Below are 21,661 nucleotides of genomic sequence, written 5' to 3' on the forward strand. Positions count from 1 at the left end.
TCTGGTTCCCCCTTGATGGTTGATGTAAGCCACAGTCGTGATGTTGTCCGACTGAAATCTGATGAACCTCAGTGTTGCTAACTGAGGCCAAGCTAGGAGAGCATTGAATATTGCTCTTAATTCCAGAATATTTATTGGGACGAGTTTCTCCTCCTGAGTCCATAATCCCTGAGCCTTCAGGGAGTTCCAGACTGCACCCCAGCCTAGAAGGCTGGCGTCTGTTGTTACAATCGTCCAATCTGGCCTGCGAAAGGTCATCCCCTTGGACAGATGTGGCCGAGAAAGCCACCATAGAAGAGAATCTCTGGTCTCTTGATCCAGATTTAGTAGGGGGGACAAATCTGAGTAATCCCCGTTCCACTGACTTAGCATGCACAATTGCAGCGGTCTGAGATGCAGGCGCGCAAATGGTACTATGTCCATTGCCGCTACCATTAAGCCGATTACTTCCATGCACTGAGCTACTGACGGGTGTGGAATGGAATGAAGGACACGGCAAGCATTTAGAAGTTTTGATAACCTGGCCTCTGTCAGGTAAATTTTCATCTCTACAGAATCTATAAGAGTCCCTAGAAAGGGAACCCTTGTAAGTGGTAATAGAGAACTCTTTTCCACGTTCACCTTCCACCCATGCAACCTCAGAAATGCCAGAACTATCTCTGTATGAGACTTGGCAGTTTGAAAACTTGACGCTTGTATCAGAATGTCGTCTAGGTACGGAGTCACCGCTATGCCTCGCGGTCTTAGTACCGCCAGAAGTGAGCCCAGAACTTTTGTAAAGATTCTTGGAGCCGTAGCTAATCCAAAGGGAAGAGCTACAAACTGGTAATGCCTGTCTAGGAAAGCAAATCTTAGGTAACGATAATGATCCTTGTGAATCGGTATGTGAAGGTAGGCATCCTTTAAGTCCACTGTGGTCATGTACTGACCCTCTTGGATCATGGGAAGGATGGTTCGAATAGTTTCCATTTTGAATGATGGAACTCTTAGGAATTTGTTTAGGATTTTTAAGTCCAAGATTGGTCTGAAGGTTCCCTCTTTCTTGGGAACCACAAATAGATTTGAATAGAATCCTTGCCCGTGTTCCGTCCGCGGAACTGGGTGGATCACCCCCATTAGTAAGAGGTCTTGTACACAGCGTAGAAACGCCTCTTTCTTTATTTGGTTTGCTGATAACCTTGAAAGATGAAATCTCCCTCGTGGAGGAGAAGTTTTGAAGTCCAGGAGATATCCCTGAGATATGATCTCCAACGCCCAGGGATCCTGGACATCTCTTGCCCAAGCCTGGGCGAAGAGAGAAAAAGTCTGCCCCCCACTAGATCCATTTCCGGATAGGGGGCCCTCTCTTCATGCTGTCTTAGGGGCAGCAGCAGGTTTCTTGGCCTGCTTGCCCTTGTTCCAGGGACTGGTTAACTTTCCAGCCCTGCCTGTAACGAGCAACAGCTCCTTCCTGTTTTGGAGCGGAGGAAGTTGATGCTGCTCCTGCCTTGAAGTTACGAAAGGCACGAAAATTAGACTGTTTGGCCTTTGATTTGGCCCTGTCCTGAGGTAGAGCATGGCCCTTACCTCCCGTAATGTCAGCTATAATTTCTTTCAAGCCGGGCCCGAATAAGGTCTGCCCTTTGAAAGGAATATTAAGCAATTTAGATTTAGAAGTCACGTCAGCTGACCAGGATTTAAGCCATAGCGCTCTGCGCGCTTGGATGGCAAATCCGGAGTTCTTAGCCGTAAGTTTGGTTAAATGTACGGACGGCATCAGAAACAAATGCGTTAGCTAGCTTAAGTGCTTTAAGCTTGTTCATAATTTCATCCAATGGAGCTGTGCGAATGGCCTCTTCCAGAGACTCAAACCAGAATGCCGCCGCAGCAGTGACAGGCACAATGCATGCAAGGGGCTGTAAGATAAAACCTTGTTGAACAAACATTTTCTTAAGGTAACCCTCTAATTTCTTATCCATTGGATCTGAAAAGGCACAACTATCCTCAACCGGGATAGTGGTACGCTTAGCTAAAGTAGAAACTGCTCCCTCCACCTTAGGGACCGTCTGCCATAAGTCTTGTGTGGTGGCGTCTATAGGAAACATTTTCCTAAATATGGGAGGAGGGGAAAAAGGCACACCAGGTCTATCCCACTCCTTGCTAATAATCTCTGTAAGCCTTTTAGGTATAGGAAACACGTCAGTACACACCGGTACCGCCTAGTATCTATCTAACCTACATAATTTTTCTGGAATTGCAACCGTGTTACAATCATTCAGAGCCGCTAATACCTCCCCTAGCAATATGCGGAGGTTCTCAAGCTTAAATTTAAAATTAGAAATCTCTGAATCCAGTCTCCCTGGATCAGATCCGTCACCCACAGAATGAAGCTCTCCGTCTTCATGTTCTGCAAATTGTGACGCAGTATCTGACATGGCTCTCACCTCATCCGCGCGCTCTGTCCTTAACCCAGAGCTATCGCGCTTGCCTCTTAATTCTGGCAATTTAGATAATACTTCTGTCATAACAGTAGCCATGTCTTGCAAAGTGATTTGTAAGGGCCTCCCTGATGTACTTGGCGCCACAAAATCACGCACCTCCTGAGCGGGAGGAGAAGGTACTGACACGTGAGGAGAGTTAGTCGGCATAACTTCCCCCTCGTTGTCTGGTGATAATTTCTTTACATGTAAAAATTGACTTTTATTTAAAGTAACATCAATGCAATTAGTACACAAATTTCTATTGGGCTCCACATTGGCCTTTAAACATAGTGAACAAAGAGATTCATCTGTGTCAGACATGTTTAAACAGACTAGCAATGAGACTAGCAAGCTTGGAAATACTTTTCTAAATAAATTTACAAGCAATATAAAAAACGCTACTGTGCCTTTAAGAAGCACAAAAGGCTGTCACAGTTGAAATAACAATGAACCAAAATAGTTATAGCAACCAATTTTTCACAGTAAATGTATTAAGTTAGCAAAGGATTGCACCCACCAGCAAATGGATGATTAACCCCTTAATACCCAAAAACGGATAACAATTTAATAATTAACGTTTTTATCACAGTCAAAACACACTGTCACAGGTCTGCTGTGACTGATTACCTCCCTCAAAATGAATTTTGAAGACCCCTGAGCTCTCTAGAGACGATCTGGATCATGGAGGATGAAGTAGACAGATTGTGACTGAATTTTTACTGCGCAAAAAAGCGCTAAAATAGGCCCCTCCCACTCACATTACAACAGTGGGGAAGCTCAGATAACTGTTTCTATGCAGAAAACAAAGATGGCCATGTGGTAAAAATCATGCCCCAATAAGTTTTATCACCAAGTACCTCACAAAAAACGATTAACATGCCAGTAAACGTTTTAAACATACATTTGAAAAGTTATGAATTGTTATTAATAAGCCTGCTACCAGTCGCTTTTACTGCAGTTAAGGCTCATACATTATTTCAGTATTAACAGTATTTTCAGAGTCAATTCCATTCCTTAGAAAAATACATTCAGTGTACACACACTCATCAGCCTAATACCAGTCACTATCACTGCATTTAAGGCTGAACTTACTTTACATTGGTATCAGCAGTATTTTCTCAGTCAATTCCATTCCACAGAAAAATAATTTACTGCACATACCTCATTTGCAGGGGGGCCCTGCATGCTATTCCCCTTCTCTGAAGTTACCTCACTCCTCAGATGAGAACAGCCAGTGGATCTTAGTTACTTCTGCTAAGATCATAGAAAACGCAGGCAGATTCTTCTTCTAATGCTGCCTGAGAACAAACAGCACAATCCGGTGCCATTTAAAATAACAAACTTTTGATTGTAGAAATAAACTAAGTTAAAAAAACACCACAGACCTCTCACAGCGACCTATCTTTAGTTAGGCTGCAAGGGAATGACTGAATATGACATGTGAGGGGAGGAGCTATATAGCAGCTCTGCTTTGGCTGATCCTCTTGCAGCTTCCTGTTAGGAAGAGATATATTCCATAAGTAATGGATGACCCGTGGACTGACTACACTTAACAAGAGAAATACTTACCTTTTAAACTTGAGCTTCTCTAGTTTCCCCCGGTCGTCGCAAGCCATTTCTGACGTCAGAAATGATGGATAGGTCATCCTCCAATCACAGCTTCCCCCCCAGGGGAATCAGTGTCTGATTCAACGCTGTGATTGGAAGCAGTGTTAATTTCGTCGACTAAAACTAGACTAAAATGAGTATAAAACTAAAGAAATTCTGATGACTAAAATACGACTAAATCTAAAATGGCATTTTAGTCAAAAGACTATGACTAAAACTAAATCAAAATTTGCTGACAAAAACATTTTATGCAAGGTGTTATAATCAATCCATATCTAATTACTGCTCTTTTGTAATATTTACGAAACATTTTTATTAAATTTTAAGATAAAGACATGTTATACACCACAACAGTTAAATCTGTTAAATCTGTATTGCATGTTCAAACCTTAATACCATAAATAAAATCAGGTTAATAAACCTTTACTCCAGGAGTATATAATGAGTTTGGAAGTTCTAGAGCAGTGCTAATATCGTTGCTGATTTTTTTTTTTTAATCTGTGAACAATCAATTGATTCTTCCTATAGAGATAAGCATAACCCACGAGTATGGGTTTAAGTTATGCTGTGCCTGTGCTAGCTGCAGAAACGGTTTTGTTGTGTTAATAATTAAAACAAGTATCAAGTAACAACAGAGAACCGTTAAAGTTTTTATATTGGGTAATATGTGCAATACAGTTTACAGTTTTGTTTTTTACATTTTAAAGTTGCACTTCTGTTTGTTTATGAAACTTGGTTTTATTTAATTTTAAGTTTAATAATGATGTTATATATATCACAACGGCTAAATCTGTGTCTGTATTGCATGTTTTAACCTTAATACCATAAATAATAACAACAACAGGTGTTATGTTTACTCCTGGAGTATATAATCAGTTTGCAAATTATAGAGAAGTGCTTAAATAATGCATTAGAATTTAAATAAACTCCTTAGATTTTAGTCGACTAAAATCTACTGGAGATTTAGTCGACTAAAACTAAACTAAAACAATTCAGATGACTAAAATACGACTAAAACGGCATTTTAGTCAAAAGACTAAAACTAAGACTAAATTGAAATTTGCAGTCAAAATTAACACTGATTGGAAGAAGCTGGATTCCTCATTTTAGACCCAGGAAGAGGCTTTGCGACGACCGGGGGAAGCTGGAGCGGCTGTCAAGTTTAAAAGGTATTTTTTCACAACAGGAGTGAAATGTAAATTTTGATGAATTAAAGTCCCCTTGTTTTTAATTGAATTTTTAAAAACCGGGCACTTTAGCATCAAAATTTACATTTACTTTAAGGTATCTAAAGTGCAAATGGTTTGCATAATTTAACCAACTGATTTAAAAATAATTTGTGCAACAAACATTGTAAAATATAATTAGCTAATTTTAAATTTTAGCTGGGTGGTCAGCAAAATCAGATGAGTGATATGCCCATTAAATATGTTCAGGTGAAAACTATATATATATATATATATATACACACATTTACCCTCAGTTTCTTTAGCAAGGCAGTGATCGTCTTAGAGGTGTGTTTGGGGTCGTTATGTTGGAATACTTCCCTGCGGCCCAATCTACGAAGGGAGGGGATCATGCTCTGCTTCAGTATGTCACAGTACATTTTGGCATTCATGGTTCCCTCAATGAACTGTAGCTCCCCAGTGCCGACAGCACTCATGCAGGCCCAGACCATGACACTCCCGCCACCATGCTTGACTGTAGGCAAGACACACTTGTCTTTGTACTGCTCAACTGGTTGCCGCCACACACGCTTGACACCATCTGAACCAAATAAGTTTATCTTAGTCTCATTGGACCACAGGACATGGTTCCAGTAATCCATGTCCACAGTCTGCTTGTCTTAAGCAAACCGTTTGCGGGTTTTCTTGTGCATCATCTTTAGAAGAGACTTCCTTCTGGGACAACAGCCATGCAGACTAATTTGATGCAATGTGCGGCGCATGGTCTGAGCACTGACAGGCTGACCCCCCACCCCTGCAATGCTGGCAGCACTCATATGTCTATTTCCCAAAGGCAACCTCTGTATATGACGCTGAGCATGTGCACTCAACTACTTTGGTCGACCATGGTGAGGCCTGTTCTGAGTGGAACCTGCCCTGTGATACCGCTATATGGTCTTTCCCACCGTGCTGCAGCTCAGTTTCAAGGTCTTGGCAATCTTCTTATAGCCTAGGCCATCTTTATGTAGCGCAACAAATCTTTTTTTCAGATCCTCAGAGTTCTTTGCCATGAGGTGCCATATTGAACTTCCAGTGACCAGTATGAGAGAGTGTGAGAGCGATAACACCAAATTTAACATACCTGCTCCCCATTCACACCTGAGACCTTGTAACACTAACGAGTCACATGAAGGGAGGGAAAATGGCTAATTGGGCCCAATTTGGACATTTCCACTTAGGGGTGTACTCACTTTTGTTGCCAACGGTTTAGACATTAATGGCTGTGTGTTGAGTTATTTTGAGAGGACAGCAAATTTACACTGTTATACAGGCTGTACACTCACTACTTTACATTGTATCAAAGTGTCATGTCTTCAGTGTTGACATGAAAAGATAAAAAGAAATATTTACAAAAATGTGAGGGGTGTACTTACTTTTGTGAGATAGTGTGTATGTATGTTTGTGTGGAGATATATATATATATCACACACACACACACACACACACAAAACACATGGAAGGGAACTGCACTCTCATACTGGACCGGGTACACATCCCATGACCCTGCAACATGCAGTTAACCCCAGTCAGGTCTGGGTGCAAGAACCATAGGGAAAATTACAAAACAAATTAATACAATTAATTTGTTTTGTAATTTTCCCTATGGTTCTTGCACCCAGACCTGACTGGGGTTAACTGCCTGTGACTCTGGGAACAGCACAGCTTCCTGTGAGTGCCAGTGGCACCCAGGGCTGAGCATGTTGCAGGGTCATGGGATGTGTACCCGGTCCAGTATGAGAGTGCAGTTCACTTCCATGTTTTGTATATGTCTAGGGCGATTACATATTCCTGTGCACCCTTCCCTTGTTCCCAGTTTGTTTGGATTTGAAAGCTTGCATTGTGTGGCTGTTTTAGGGTCCCAGGTATTGGAAAGGACCTTGTCGAGGTACCTGGGCTTGTCCCATTTGGCCAGATGCGGTAACTAACCTTTCCATTTTTGCTTTTAAATCTTAGCTGAGAGCTTGTAAGTGAGTGCTGGGTTTTCTCTGTGTGATATATATATATATATATATATATATATGCCACGCCCACCTTTCGCCACGGTGCAAGATGCTGAGCATTATACAATTTGCTACAGAGTGTTTGACACTATACTGTTGCTAGACCTGTTGCCATTTTTCTACGTTACAACTTTTTGGCAATAGAAAACCTCAGTTTACAATCCTATGGTGAATTTCACAATTTTAACTGCTATTCCAGCATTATTTTATTCATGCTCCTGTATTTAAGGGACTGATCTACAGCCTTACGGATTCACGGAGTGGAATATACACCATCTTTGGTGCTCAACGTTATTATCTTACCTCATATTGATTGAGGTTCCTTCTTGTGGAGTACCCACCCTGAGAGGGGGATTACTTGTTTGTTTTATGCTGATTTTGTATTAAACAATATTACACTATGAGGAGATTCTCTGTGCGCTTATTTCTACAGATTATATATATATATATATATATATATATATATATATATATATATATATATATATATATATATATATATATATATACACACACATACATATACATACACACACACACATACACATACATACAAAATAATAAAGAAAGGGGGGTGAGCGTCTGAGTCCAACAGAATAAATAATCCAGACTAAACAAAAGTCTTGGTTCGCCCTAGTGGCTAATGCCCAGAGAGCCTAAGTGCAGAGGCAATTAATTTGAACAAACTTGTAAATATCCACAAACGCCTTGCCCAACAGCTATAGTCATAGTTAGTAAGCTGTTCAGTTTAGCATAATACAGACGAAGGACACTACCGGTGTGGAACCGGGAGGCAACAAACACATACCCCTGGCTTGGTGTGTATACAGATCGCTGGAAATCCACAGATGGTTGGTGATTCGCAAGGTGAAGGGGAGGAGGATATCTAAATCTACTGAGTAATTCTGAGTAGCTGTTCCAGGCGGAGGACCGCACGGCGAAAAGATAAAACAATTCCTGTTTTGTTCTTGTTATAAATACCTCATCTCTAAAACCAACTTAAGCTGGGACATACAAAAAGGAACTATATATCCTTATGGAGAAATTGCTGCTTTCTGCCGTATAATTGTGCAAACACAGGGATCACCAATGGTGAATTGTTAAATTGTATCAAATAGCCTTTTGGAAAAGGAAAAATGGCTACAATTGCAGCAGCTCTGGGGACCCCCAGTTCCAAATGGGACTGAGTGTACTGGGACTTTAATTGAGAATTATTGATATATGAATAATAGTTCTTGTGTGCAAATAGGATATCCTTAGTTTATGTTATTGCCTTATAAATATATGAGATGAAGTTTGGCAAAATAAATTAGTATATTAGAAGCATTTCTTGGTTTAAAAACAAAATTTATGCTTACCTGATAAATTCCTTTCTCCTGTAGTGTGGTCAGTCCACGGGTCATCATTACTTCTGGGATATTAACTCCTCCCCAACAGGAAGTGCAAGAGGATTCACCCAGCAGAGCTGCTATATAGCTCCTCCCCTCTACGTCACCTCCAGTCATTCGACCAAGGACCAACGAGAAAGGAGAAGCCAAAGGGTGTAGTGGTGACTGGAGTATAATTCAAAAATTTTTTACCTGCCATAAAAAACAGGGCGGGCCGTGGACTGACCACACTACAGGAGAAAGGAATTTATCAGGTAAGCATAAATTTTGTTTTCTCCTGTTAAGTGTGGTCAGTCCACGGGTCATCATTACTTCTGGGATACCAATACCAAAGCTAAAGTACACAGATGACGGGAGGGACAGGCAGGCTCTTTATACGGAAGGAACCACTGCCTGAAGAACCTTTCTCCCAAAAACAGCCTCCGAAGAAGCAAAAGTGTCAAATTTGTAAAATTTGGAAAAAGTATAAAGAGAAGACCAAGTTGCAGCCTTGCAAATCTGTTCAACAGAAGCCTCATTCTTAAAGGCCCAAGTGGAAGCCACAGCTCTAGTAGAATGTGCTGAAATTCTTTCAGGAGGTTGCTGTCCAGCAGTCTCATAGGCTAACCGTATTATGCTACGAAGCCAAAAAGAGAGAGAGGTAGCCGAAGCTTTTTGACCTCTCCTCTGACCAGAATAAACGACAAACAGGGAAGACGTTTGTCGAAAATCCTTAGTTGCCTGTAGATAAAATTTCAGGGCACGGACTACATCTAGATTGTGTAGCAGACGTTCCTTCTTCGAAGAAGGATTAGGACACAAAGATGGAACCACAATCTCCTGATTGATATTCCTGTTAGTGACCACCTTAGGTAGGAACCCAGGTTAAGTAAGCAGAACTACCTTGTCTGAATGAAAAATCAGATAAGGAGAATCACAATGTAAGGCAGATAACTCAGAGACTCTTCGAGCCGAGGAAATCGCCATTAAAAACAGAACTTTCCAAGATAACAGCTTGATATCAATGGAATGAAGGGGTTCAAACGGAACACCCTGTAAAACATTAAGAACCAAGTTCAAACTCCATGGTGGAGCAACAGTTTTAAACACAGGCTTGATCCTAGCTAAAGCCTGACAAAAAGCTTGAACGTCCGGAACTTCTGACAGACGTTTGTGTAAAAGAATGGACAGAGCTGAAATCTGTCCCTTTAAGGAACTAGCGGATAACCCCTTTTCTAAACCTTCTTGTAGAAAAGACAATATCCTTGGAATCCTAACCTTACTCCATGAGTAACTCTTGGATTCGCACCAATATAAGTATTTGCGCCATATCTTATGGTAAATCTTTCTGGTAACAGGCTTCCTAGCCTGTATTAAGGTATCAATAACTGACTCAGAAAAACCACGTTTTGATAAAATCAAGCGTTCAATTTCCAAGCAGTCAGCTTCAGAGAAATTAGATTTTGATGTTTGAAGGGACCCTGGATCAGAAGGTCCTGTTTCAGAGGTAGAGACCAAGGTGGACAGGATGACATGTCCACTAGATCTGCATACCAAGTCCTGCGTGGCCATGCAGGCGCTATTAGAATCACTGATGCTCTCTCCTGTTTGATTCTGGAAATCAATCGAGGAAGCATCGGGAAGGGTGGAAACACATAAGCCATCCCGAAGGTCCAAGGTGCTGTCAAAGCATCTATCAGAACCGCTCCCGGATCCCTGGATCTGGACCCGTAACGAGGAAGCTTGGCGTTCCGTCGAGACGCCATGAGATCTATCTCTGGTTTGCCCCAACGTCGAAGTATTTGGGCAAAGACCTCCGGATGAAGTTCCCACTCCCCCGGATGAAAAGTCTGACGACTTAAGAAATCCGCCTCCCAGTTCTCCACTCCCGGGATGTGGATTGCTGACAGGTGGCAAGAGTGAGACTCTGCCCAGCGAATTATCTTTGATACTTCCATCATTGCTAGGGAGCTTCTTGTCCCTCCCTGATGGTTGATGTAAGCTACAGTCGTGATGTTGTCCGACTGAAACCTGATGAACCCCCGAGTTGTTAACTGGGGCCAAGCCAGAAGGGCATTGAGAACTGCTCTCAATTCCAGAATGTTTATTGGTAGGAGACTCTCCTCCTGATTCCATTGTCCCTGAGCCTTCAGAGAATTACAGACAGCGCCCCAACCTAGTAGGCTGGCGTCTGTTGTTACAATTGTCCAGTCCGGCCTGCTGAATGGCATCCCCCTGGACAGATGTGGCCGAGAAAGCCACCATAGAAGAGAATTTCTGGTCTCTTGATCCAGATTCAGAGTAGGGGACAAGTCTGAGTAATCCCCATTCCACTGACTTAGCATGCACAATTGCAGCGGTCTGAGATGTAGGCGTGCAAAGGGTACTATGTCCATTGCCGCTACCATTAAGCCGATCACCTCCATGCATTGAGCCACTGACGGGTGTTGAATGGAATGAAGGACACGGCATGCATTTTGAAGCTTTGTTAACCTGTCTTCTGTCAGGTAAATCTTCATTTCTACAGAATCTATAAGAGTCCCCAAGAAGGGAACTCTTGTGAGTGGAAAGAGAGAACTCTTCTTTTCGTTCACCTTCCATCCATGCGACCTTAGAAATGCCAGTACTAACTCTGTATGAGACTTGGCAGTTTGAAAGCTTGTATCAGAATGTCGTCTAGGTACGGAGCTACCGAAATTCCTCGCGGTCTTAGTACCGCCAGAAGAGCACCCAGAACCTTTGTGAAGATTCTTGGAGCCGTAGCCAATCCGAATGGAAGAGCTACAAACTGGTAATGCCTGTCTAGAAAGGCAAACCTTAGATACCGGTAATGATCTTTGTGAATCGGTATGTGAAGGTAAGCATCCTTTAAATCCACTGTGGTCATGTACTGACCCTTTTGGATCATGGGTAAAATTGTCCGAATAGTTTCCATTTTGAATGATGGAACTCTTAGGAATTTGTTTAGGATCTTTAAATCCAAGATTGGCCTGAAAGCTCCCTCTTTTTTGGGAACCACAAACAGATTTGAGTAAAACCCTTGTCCTTGTTCCGACCGCGGAACCGGATGGATCACTCCCATTAATAAAAGATCTTGTACGCAGCGTAGAAACGCCTCTTTCTTTATTTGGTTTGTTGACAACCTTGACAGATGAAATCTCCCTCTTGGGGGAGAGGATTTGAAGTCCAGAAGGTATCCCTGAGATATGATCTCTAACGCCCAGGGATCCTGGACATCTCTTGCCCAAGCCTGGGCGAAGAGAGAAAGTCTGCCCCCCACTAGATCCGTTCCCGGATCGGGGGCCCTCAATTCATGCTGTCTTAGGGGCAGCAGCAGGTTTCCTGGCCTGCTTGCCCTTGTTCCAGGACTGGTTAGGCCTCCAGCCTTGTCTGTAGCGAGCAACAGCTCCTTCCTGTTTTGGTGCAGAGGAAGTTGATGCTGCTCCTGCTTTGAAATTACGAAAGGAACGAAAATTAGACTGTCTAGCCTTAGGTTTGGCTCTGTCTTGAGGCAGGGCATGGCCTTTACCTCCTGTAATGTCAGCGATAATTTCTTTCAACCCGGGCCCGAATAAGGTCTGCCCTTTGAAAGGTATATTAAGCAATTTAGATTTAGAAGTAACGTCAGCTGACCAGGATTTTAGCCACAGTGCTCTGCGCGCCTGAATGGCGAATCCGGAATTCTTAGCCGTAAGTTTAGTTAAATGTACTACGGCATCCGAAATAAATGAGTTAGCTAACTTAAGGGCTTTAAGCTTGTGTGTAATCTCATCTAATGGAGCTGATTCAAGTGTCTCTTCCAGAGACTCAAACCAAAATGCTGCTGCAGCCGTGACAGGCGCAATGCATGCAAGAGGTTGCAATATAAAACCTTGTTGAACAAACATTTTCTTAAGGTAACCCTCTAACTTTTTATCCATTGGATCTGAAAAGGCACAGCTATCCTCCACCGGGATAGTGGTACGCTTAGCTAAAGTAGAAACTGCTCCCTCCACCTTAGGGACCGTTTGCCATAAGTCCCGTGTGGTGGCGTCTATTGGAAACATCTTTCTAAATATCGGAGGGGGTGAGAACGGCACACTATCCCACTCCTTAGTAACAATTTCAGTAAGTCTTTTAGGTATAGGAAAAACGTCAGTACTCGACGGTACCGCAAAATATTTATCCAACCTACACATTTTCTCTGGTATTGCAACTGTGTTACAATCATTCAGAGCCGCTAACACCTCCCCTAGTAATACACGGAGGTTTTCCAGCTTAAATTTAAAATTTGAAATATCTGAATCCAGTTTGTTTGGATCAGAACCGTCACCCGCAGAATGAAGCTCTCCGTCCTCATGTTCTGCAAATTGTGACGCAGTGTCTGACATGGCCCTAATATTATCAGCGCACTCTGTTCTCACCCCAGAGTGATCACGCTTACCTCTTAGTTCTGGTAATTTAGCCAAAACTTCAGTCATAACAGTAGCCATATCCTGTAATGTGATTTGTAATGGCCGCCCAGATGTACTCGGCGCTACAATATCACGCACCTCCCGAGCGGGAGATGCAGGTACTGACACGTGAGGCAAGTTAGTCGGCATAACTCTCCCCTCGTTGTTTGGTGAAATATGTTCAATTTGTACAGATTGACTTTTATTTAAAGTAGCATCAATGCAGTTAGTACATAAATTTCTATTGGGCTCCACTTTGGCTTTAGCACATATAGCACAGATATCTTCCTCTGAATCAGACATGTTTAACACACTAGCAAATAAACTAGCAACTTGGAAATACTTTTCAAGTAATTTACTATAATATGAAAACGTACTGTGCCTATAAGAAGCACAGAAAAAGTTATGACAGTTGAAAATTAATAAACTGAAAAGTTATAGCATCAAATCTTTGTAAAAAAACACAATTTTAGCAAAGGATTGCTCCCATTAGCAAATGATAACTAACCCTGATAGCAGAAAAAAAATACAGAAATAAATGTTTTTTATCACAGTCAACTACAATCTCACAGCTCTGCTGTGAGTGATTACCTCCCTCAAAACAAGTTTTGAAGACCCCTGAGTTCTGTAGAGATGAACCGGATCATGCAGGGAAGACAATAAACTTCTGACTGAATTTTTTGATGCGTAGCAAAAGCGCCAAAAAAGGCCCCTCCCCCTCACACACAACAGTGAGAGAGATCAGTAAACTGTCATAAATTAAATAAAACGACTGCCAAGTGGAAAAAAATAGTGCCCAAAACATTTTTTCACCCAGTACCTCAGAAAATTAAACGATTTTACATGCCAGCCAAAAACGTTTAACATTAAATAAATTAAGTGTTATTAAAAAGCCTGTTGCTAGTCCCTGCAAATTAGGCTAAAGTCTTATGCATACAGTATAATTCCAGTGAAGTGCCATTCCCCAGAATACTGAAGTGTAAAATATAGATACATGACAGCCTGATACCAGTTGCTGCTACTGCATTTAAGGCTGAGTTTACATTATATCGGTATGGCAGAATTTTCTTATCAATTCCATTGTCAGAAAATAATAAGCTGCTACATACCTCTTTGCAGATTAATCTGCCCGCTGTCCCCTGATCTGAAGTTTACCTCTCCTCAGATGGCCGAGAAACAGCAATATGATCTTAACTACGCCGGCTAAAATCATAGAAAAAACTCAGGTAGATTCTTCTTCAAATTCTACCAGAGAAGGAATAACACACTCCGGTGCTATTATAAAATAACAAACTTTTGATTGAAGGTATGAAACTAAGTATAATCACCACAGTCCTCTCACACATCCTATCTATTCGTTGGGTGCAAAAGAATGACTGGGGGTGACGTAGAGGGGAGGAGCTATATAGCAGCTCTGCTGGGTGAATCCTCTTGCACTTCCTGTTGGGAAGGAGTTAATATCCCAGAAGTAATGATGACCCGTGGACTGACCACACTTAACAGGAGAAATAGTTTTTTTTATAAATGTAATACCTGTCAATCTTTAGTTAATCCTTAATCTTAAAGGTGATGTAATAGTTAATTAGCATGAATTGTCCTAGTTCTGGGTAAGATTGGCTTTTTCTCTTATTGTTTCTACATTTCTTTATCTAACCCTAACAATAATGCCATTTTCGGCCAAAATGTTTCTGCGACCAAATTTCGGTGCATCCCAACTTAAAACAATATTAAATATCAATATACTGTATTATTCTGTATTTAGTTCTGCGTAACAGAATCAAATTTAAGTTTAACAGTATTTTTTTTTTTACCAATTATCCAAATAAAGTATAGTCCTAGAAAACTATTATTATATGAGAAACAAGTCAAGAAATGAACTCAAACAGCAGCTCTAGGGTAGCATCAAATTTGAAATATGCTACACAATAATTTTACCGAAAATAACATGCAAAAAAAAACCCAAAAACTGAAATAGCCAAAAATGCGGTCGAAATTTTGGTGCAATATATATATATATATATATATATATATATATATATATATATATATATATATATATATATATATCTCCCGTCTGGGGTTGCTGTGTTCCTTGTTCAGAGAGGAATTGCCTGGTATTTCGGTGCTGGGCTGACCGTAATAGGCAGGATCAGACTGATATACTACTGGAAAGTTCTACTCTGTGAAAGGCATTACTGGACTAAAAAGCTGCACCCAGGTGGTAAATCGCCATAGAACAGGCTAACAATAGTATTGAACCAGTTGTTCGTTCCTGCGAGTGCACTTCTCTCTCTGTGTGTATGTATGTATGTATGTATGTATGTATGTATGTATGTATGTATATATATATATATATATATATATATATTATTTATTTATATATATATATTATTTATTTATTATGGGTAAAGTCAGATATTGGGTAAAACTGACTTTACCAAAGCACCTGTGGGTAAAGCCCGATGTATGATCATAAAATCCTCTCAGAGTGCGCATCAAACATATATAGCATACACTGTAACTCCCAATCTTCACTATCTTTTTTGCCTCCGTCTGGGGGGTTCAAGGGGGCGAAACCCCACTTGTAAACCTCATTCCCCAAAGTTCACTTGGGGTGGATGCCAGAGGCGGGGCACTTTCCTTGAACCCCTAGGCGGAAGCAAAAAAAAATATATAGTGTTGATGGGGGAATTACAGTACATCAGGCTTTACCCACAACAGCTTATATATTTATTCCAAAATCTACTGTAGGTGATAGTATTTGCTGGAACTTGCTGAAAAAATGAAATCACGCAAACGTCGATGTGATCACGTGATTTCAAGGCCAGGAAAATGGGGGACTGCCTACATTGCTAGCCCCCTAGTCTGATTTGCCATTGCATAAAAAAGGAGGAGGAGGCTGCAGTACGCCATATAAGGTAGGACGTTCCATGCAATCCTAAAGCGTTTAAAAGGGAAAGTATATTAGAACATTATTTTTCCCTTAATGTGTTAACAATTCATTTTTTTTTTACCAGCTGCAGAGTGTAAGAATGTATGAGATTTGCTTTTTAAGGTTTATTTGTGTATATGAATTAGGTCATTTTGTGTTTTGAAGCTCAACCTAATAAAATGGGTTGAGCTTGTAGGTATAATCCGATCTCATTACTTTATCACATTGTGTACATATACATGCTTCTTTATCTTATATCTGTCCGTAAACCAATAACCAATCCTTGGAGAGAGCAATGGAAAAACTTAAATTATGCTTACCTGATAATTTTCTTTTCTTCAGATGGAAAGAGTCCACAGCTGCATTCATTACTTTTGGGAAATAAGAACCTGGCCACCAGGAGGAGGCAAAGACACCCCAGCCAAAGGCTAAAATACTCCTACCACTTCCCTCATCCCCCAGTCATTCTGCCGAGGAACAAGGAACAGTAGAAGAAATACCAGGTTGGAAAAAAAGGTGCCAGAAGAATAACTCACGTTTAGTAGAGCACCTCAATTAGTGCTAGATATACGGTCTGGGATCTATTAGGTCACCCAGAAGACCAACCTCCTGCACAGGAACTGATGTCTATATAGGCGAGAGGGAAACACAGGTGCCAATATGGCCTAGTATTGCTGTTGCAAAGGTGTCAATACAAGCAAAGAGAAGAATAATACTCACAAAGTGTGAAGCACCTCTTGTGGTGCTATAGAGGCATGAAGGGGTCAATTCAGTCACCCAACAGACTTCTAGCCAGAGATACAAATGGATCCAAAGGTGTAAAGGATCCCACAACTGGTCCAGAAAAGCGAATATTCCTCCAGATTGGAGAGATATCCCCCAATCATATATCCATATATAAGTTGTTCATAGATTGAACAATTACAGCAATCTATCATATTTAGATATTTCAGACAAAATTATTTAACCCATCATAGATTAGTGTGCTACTCTGATTGGATTTGATGGTATAAAGATTGCCATCACATCTGTTATATGAATTTCTGATATACAGTATTGACCATTCATAGGTATCCATTAATATTATCTTATCTTGAAGTGGTATATCTCATGCTTTCCATCTAGTTGTACTTAAATATATATTTGGGATTAGATCTAATGGCAGTTTTATATGACTATTATGCACATTACATATGTCTTAGTTATCATTATGTTTTCATATTGGAATAAACAATATATTACCCTATGTACATTATCGGATCCTAAATATTTTGCGCCTCTACATTATGAGACATGAACCCTTGTTATTATTGTTTTATACATATCTTGGACATTAGTGGCCCTCTTGAAATTACATCGACTATCCTATGGGACTGTTCACTAGTTATAAACACTGCTTTTTATCTGATACATCTCTTATTAATGTTAGAAACCACTGTAGCTGTAGTATTTACTGCAGATCTATGCCCCATCGTTGTAATCTATATGACATTATTAGTATGAACTGACAGCAATGCTTATCTTCCTATCAGATAATTTTAGTGTTCGCCTAGAGAATGTTTTCTCTCTTTTTTGGCCCCTTCATTGGCGCAACACAAGCTCTTTCTATACTAGATAATTTTAGTGGTCGCTCCAGTCAATTCCCATTTTTTGGCCCCCTTATGGATACAATGATAGTTCCACTTATTCAAGATTAAAAAGATGCACCGTGGTTATAACACATCTCACGCCCCTTATCATTATATACCTATTAGCCAGTGCCACGTATCTGGATTAGGATCGCTAATATATGATCCTCACTTGATAGACTCATTGCAGCTGGGCATGCGCACTCAGCGCATTGGGGCCGGGCATGCGCACTCAGCGTAGAGGAGGAATGGGGCTATCGTCAACGCCTATTCTCGAGCGCACGCAGTGATTGGGTCACATCTGACTATGGCTTGTCATGCGCATTGAGCGCCTGTAGACGCCGACTTAGTCAGCGGCGAATTCAAATTACACCAAATTAGAAACTACGACTTAACAGCTGACTGAGACTTCTACTTATTTCTTTCAAACAACTTAACGGTTACTATTATTGGAATTGCTGTGCTCTGTCTGCTCTCATTACGCATATCATCTGAAACCAATTTGTCTTCAGACAACATGTCATTCATAACAAGGTATGACCATCATAAGTTTAGTTCAATATCAAATGTGACACTAACTAGAAAAATATATACATAAAAATTGCTATTAATCACCGCCTCCCCACACTGGTTATAGTTGACATGAGGTTTATACTTTAATGTGTGCCTCATTATTATTACTCTCAAAAATAAGATATAATAATTTCTAAAGGTTGTCTTAAAGTTCTTCCAAATATATTTGATCAAATAAATTGTAGGACAATTAGGAATATATGAAATCTGTTTTATGCATTGTATATTGTATTGTAAACTGTCTATGTTTATGTTTTTAATGTGGGACCTATATGGTAGCAACCGATTGGTTAAGATCATATTACTGATTAAGTGGATCCCTCCCACTATCACCTGTTTAATATTAATCAGTTTAGGTTTAGGGTATATTTAGCAAGTGTTCAGTAAACATTTTATGAAGCCTGATGAAACAGCTATCTGCTGAGAAACGCGTTGCCTGTTATTTTTATAATTTTTATTAAAATCACTTTTTAATATTTTGAACACTTGCTGCATTTTTCTTTGGGACATATATCTTTTATTCCTCTCTGGAGGAATATTCGCTTTTCTGGACCAGTTGTGGGATCCTTTACACCTTTGGATCCATTTGTATCTCTGGCTAGAAGTCTGTTGGGTGACTGAATTGACCCCTTCATGCCTCTATAGCACCACAAGAGGTGCTTCACACTTTGTGAGTATTATTCTTCTCTTTGCTTGTATTGACACCTTTGCAACAGCAATACTAGGCCATATTGGCACCTGTGTTTCCCTCTCGCCTATATAGACATCAGTTCCTGTGCAGGAGGTTGGTCTTCTGGGTGACCTAATAGATCCCAGACCGTATATCTAGCACTAATTGAGGTGCTCTACTAAACGTGAGTTTACTCATCACCTTAAGATTTATCCATCTCTGAACAAACAATATTGGGCCATGTGGCGCTTCTGTTTTCTCTTTTCATAGATTGCCGCTCCTGGATCCTGGCCTGGATCATCACAGATAGCTGCCTCCCATCCCAATAGAGACTTTCTCTTTATTACCATTGTGTTTGTATGATTGTATATTATTTGTATCACTTTGTATTACATTGTCACTAATTTTCACCGCATAATATTGCACATTGTATTATTTACCACTCTCTATTCACATTGATATTGGTATACACAGCATATTATACTGATTTTTCACTAGTATTTTTCAGATTTGCTAGTACCAATCTTTAACACAAGTACCTAATATATAGATATATAAGTATAGATTTATTTGGTCACATCCCCTCTCTTACACTTAGGGCGCCCCCTCTCTCTCTTTTTTTGCCAGAAGAATAAGACGCCCCACAGAAAAAAATACGGGTGGGGAGCTGTGGACTCTTTCCATCTGCTCATTTTATCAACCTCGAAAGAGGTAAAGGCTGAGTAGACTTTGCCGGGGATCAAACTAGCAACCCTCGATTTGCTACAGTACAGAGTAGCCACAGAGCATTATCATGCTGAGCTAGCTGTCCAGCTAGCCACAAGCTCCAGACACAAGGGGAACAGTGAGGACAAGTCACCCGACCAACAGCAAGCCTCCAAATCACCTCAGATTCAAAGTCAGAGGACAGTAAAACATGGGTTTGGATGCCACCTAGATGGCAATACCTGAACCATATGAGTGGAAAACCACTAGGACCTCTTCTATCCCTAGAAGGAGATGCAGAGCATTCCCAACACCGGGGAAGGACCCCTAACTGGAGCCCAAAGAGACCTCACTGTCTAATGTCCCGAAAAAGAACGACTAAATCCCAAAGGGAATCCAAGTCCCCCCCGAAGGTGACCCAATCCACAAGGAGAACGGACAAAGTCCAAGAAGGTCTCAATGAAGAAGAGAACTACTAAAGGAACAAGTCCAAAAAAGGACAATTCCCAGGGCCTCCTAAAGGCAAAACCGCAACCGAGTGGCGGAAAAGAGGCGCTAAACCCTATAACTTTGCCACCACGTGGGAAGAAATACTCTAGGTTCCGAGGGTATCGGAAGCAACAGAGAGTGATGCAGCAGAATTCACTGACCCAGTCACCAGAGAGACAGCTATTTAAGGACTGAAACAATCCCGAGAGCTGCACAGACCCGCAAGGCCTCTTGAGAATGCTTAGCTGAAACTTGTAAAACAAATAAATAATATTCAGAGCACTCTGCACCTCAACCTGACCAGCAAGGTATAATAGGCGACATGTGTCTGAATAAGCCGCAAGACAGAAGATCTGAACCGAAGCAGGACCAGCCTGCAACCAGGGTCATAACTGCCAAGCTGGCTAAATCTGCCCTCAGAGAGGGAGGAAGCAAAAACAGACAAACATGGGACTAATGTGTCCCAAACAACTTCCGTAGAAGCAAACAGTGATTATGGATCCCAGAGAAAGTTCCCGCAGGAAACATAGTATGAAAAATGAAAATAAAATTCATCCTAACCGGATAAAATAAAATGACAGGCAACCCAAGGGTTGCAAATAAACATCTGGACTTCGTAGACGAGCAAGCGCCAAAAGCATGTAAAAGCAAAAACGTGTCACAACCTGGGGGGGGGGACAAACCACACCCCGAGGAGGAAAAAACATAACCTGGGTTACCTGTGTGTGCAGTAGTAGTAGGAAGCGGTAGGGAACTCACCTCCCGGAGGACAGGGCCCCACGAGACGGATGGCTCAGCAGTCCTTGAATCCTTGAGCAAGAGGAACAAGGCGCTTTAGGACAGCCTAAAGAACATAACTGACTGACCTGAGTCAATGGGGCCAATTCGCATTCGTCAAAGGACGAAGAATCTGAAAGTTGAACAAATCTCAACATCAGCATCCTCCATAACTGGATAAAGGATACCAAAAAATGGAATATATATATATATATATATATATATATATATATATATATATATATATATATATATATATATATATATATATATATATATATATATATATTGTTCGTTCCCAGGTTGAGCGCTTCTCTCTTTTTATTTATGCAAATTATGACACTTAGGGAAGTCTCCCTAAGTGTGATGCGGGAATCCAGACGTGGACCCGTTGCTCAGTGTGCCTAGAGGGATATGGCTGCACCTCACTGACGAGGCCCACAATAGGCCGAAACGTACGTCTGGGGTTTTGCTGTTTCTCTTGTTCAGAGAGGGATTGCCTGGTATTTCGGGGCTGGACTGTACTGTGAAGTCAGGATCAGACTGATATGCTACAGGAAAGTTCTTCTCTGTGAAAGGCACATATTGAGCAAAAAGAGGCTGCTTCTAGGATGGTAACTAGCCATAGAACAAGCTATTATGCTATTGTTCGTTCCCAGGTTGAGCGCATATATACAGGAACAACAACAAATGAACACTTGCAGGATCGATTTCAACCAAGTGGTTTATTCAGGCATGGGTAATTGAACACTCAGTGGTATACAAGGTGAGGTGTCATTGAGATAGATATATAT

The 21,661-nt window shown here is 41.0% G+C and overlaps 1 protein-coding gene and 1 pseudogene across 1 annotated transcript in view; both read right to left on the reverse strand.

Annotated features, from left to right (window-relative positions):
* Nucleotides 1–21,661, reverse strand: part of TBC1D1 (TBC1 domain family member 1) — an 872,759-nt gene that overhangs the window by 607,826 nt on the left and 243,272 nt on the right. The gene's annotated exons all lie outside the window — the stretch shown is intronic.
* Nucleotides 19,806–19,915, reverse strand: LOC128650716 (uncharacterized; annotated as a pseudogene).

Source organism: Bombina bombina, chromosome 2 (genome assembly GCF_027579735.1).
Source record: "Bombina bombina isolate aBomBom1 chromosome 2, aBomBom1.pri, whole genome shotgun sequence".
Lineage (NCBI taxonomy): Eukaryota > Metazoa > Chordata > Amphibia > Anura > Bombinatoridae > Bombina > Bombina bombina.